The sequence below is a fragment of the Lipophrys pholis genome (assembly GCF_963383615.2).
Source record: "Lipophrys pholis genome assembly, chromosome: 1".
In the NCBI taxonomy this organism is placed as follows: domain Eukaryota; kingdom Metazoa; phylum Chordata; class Actinopteri; order Blenniiformes; family Blenniidae; genus Lipophrys; species Lipophrys pholis.
This window is the reverse complement of record NC_137635.1, coordinates 5,629,198-5,632,146: the sequence shown is the minus strand read 5'-3', so window position 1 is coordinate 5,632,146 and position 2,949 is coordinate 5,629,198.

Genomic DNA, 2,949 nt, shown 5'->3' with positions numbered 1-2,949 from the left:
ATTTTCTTTTTTTTTTTTTTAATCATCTTGAGCTGGTGGGCGTTAAAATCTAGCAGTTTGAGAGAAAAGCTCATAAAACCTTTTTTTTTTTTTTAATCTGGTTTTGTGTGTGAACTGAGTGAAAGGTCGGCCCTCAGACGCTCCATATAATCCTTCCCGGTTTCTTTATTTACATATTTCCAGCCTTTGAGAGCGAGGTGATTCGGCGTCGTTTCAGTAGATAAGGTTATGAAGCTGAAAGCGCCGACGTTATCAGAAGCAGCACTTAATGAGCTTTCTCAGGCCCTGTTTACACGACAACGTTTCACGTGACAACACCTAATCCGCTTAAAAAAAAGGAGTGTGTTTACACTGCAGCAGCGGACACAGAGACAACGATGTAGTTAATATGCCCGGCCACTGGAGGGTGCTGTTGCTTGATTTTGTAATAAAATTACACAAACGTGTGCAGAGAACAAAACACTATAAATGAAGAAAATGGAGAGAACCTGACATCCGCATGGACTGATGACAGATCGGATGCTATCAGGGGTGAGTCTTAACTAGTTAACTACTGATCTGGACGATAAAACTAGAATATGGATGACTAGTCAAACCACTACAGGGCCGCCATGTTTGTTTACAATTTGATGAGCAGGAGGGAGGGGGAGAGATGCGCATGCGCAGTAACAGGCTCTGGCAGTCTCTGCAGACCGTGAAAGAATCTTTCCACCTTGGGAGCCGGATTAAAAACTTATGGTAACCAGATTTCGGTCATAACAAGAACCTTTTATTCAGATTCACACAATCGGCCAAATGAAGTGGATAGAGTCTCTTGTTGAGTCTGAACCTGATTTGGGAAAATCAAATTATTAAAAAATCCACTGCGATGAGACGGCTTTTAAATCAATTGAAAAAGTGAGCGAGCCATCACTGCCAATTATTGCTAACCTATTTATTATCTTAGTAATGAGAAGGAATGAACTAAAAAGAGACTGAAACTCTTGATTGTGATTAAATTAAATGAACAAACCAGAAGAAAAGCAACTCATTGTTTTTAGACTGTGGGAGGAAACACACACACACACACACACACACACACACACACACACACACACACACACACACACACACTTAGTGAGAACATGCAAACTCCATAGAAAGTCCTGCCCAGTGTTTACTGATAGAATAGAATAGAATAGAGTCTGGACTTGTTGGACGTCTTCTTGATTCAAGCTTTTGCACTAAATTAGCAGCAGTTGTCAGACTAATTCTTTTTAAGCATTCTTTTGAAATTCATGCTGATTGACATTTTCTTCTTTTTCACACAAAAACTCACAGGAATGACAATTATTTTCCTGAATGCAATAAAAAAGAGCTTTTCACATCTTGGCATGCCGCAGACTTCAATATGAAAAAAAAAATACTGCAAAATTCAACCTGAAGCCGCAATTCTAGTTGTTATTTTTCCTTTTTTTTATGTAGGAAATGTCTTTTTATAATGTCTTTTATCAGCGTTCGAACAGAATGTCAATCTCATGCCAAGATCATGTGTTTAATCCATAAAGAAAAACTTTATCCGTTTTATAATGGGGAGATTATCGTGTTGCACAATAACACAGTAAGATAAAATATAATCTGATTAATATAGACACATAATCCATATACAGTTCTGTACATAATACATACAGATGATTACAGATACAAGGAAGTCGCATCTGTAATGATGCCTGCCATATTATTATTATTATTATTATTATTATTATTATTATTATTATTATTATTATGGTGTTCAATCAGCACATATTAATATTCTCGTAAATGCAATGTAAACACACATCCTATTCTCATCTGCTGCATAAAAGTTCTAGAAACCCAGAAACCAGGAGGACACGCCAAACCCACACAATGAGGCTTCGTAAACTAGGAGATAAAAAGAGTCTAATTCACGCTCATCAACAATGTTGACTGCTGCCATGCGAGGTCCTCGACCTCCGAGGTCAAACTGATAACCTCCATCCAGAGCTGGGCCACAAGGTTAACTACTCTTTGTTTATCAGCGTTTTAAATACGTGACATTCTTGCCACATCACTCGGGGTTGGACAAATGGTTTAAAATCAAAAAAAAAAAAATGAGTGTTGAGCTATTTTGGGACTCCCGTCACCTTGCTCTTGTGTGGTCACTCAGTGTTGCATCTCTTCATTCAGCCTCCCACTCGGCGCCATTAACCCCGTGTGCATCTTAATGCCGCCTTTGTTTCCAGAAGCCTTTCACACACACACACACACACACACACACACACACACACACACACACACACACACACACACACACACACACACACACACACACACACACACACACACACACACACACACACACACACACACACACACACTTCAATTCAAATGTGCCACACACACCTAAAATACTAAAAGCTTTTCTAAATTACAGGCTTACGGGCAGCTTGTGTGGTGATATAACAGATCACAATGAATATTTATGTGAAATTAAGCCAATCCCTCACGTAGGACCGTGAAGATTCAGATACTGAACTCCGGCGAGCGCACGGAAATTTAAAAAAAGAAAAAAAAAAAAAACCTTTAAAAGCTGTTCTCTCACGGATTCATAGAAGCTCCGTGTCTCTCATGACACTCGTATGACGCTCGATGGGATGGAGTGATGGGATCATATTGGATCAACGCTGAAGCCATATCGAGGACGTGACGGAGAAAATCAACAGTTTGGATTGCGGAGACATTCATTTGTCATTTCTTTTTGCCTGACTTGAGTTCTGAGATTTTACCGATGTGACACATAAAGAATTATCAGGATGCCAAACTGTCTGAAAACAACCGTTAGTACAGAACAAGGCAGCTCTTCCTGCCTCGGACACTTCAAACCATCAAACTTTGACCTTTTGACTCCGTGTTGCTCTCGTTCCTTCCAGACCCGCAAAAAATATTGAC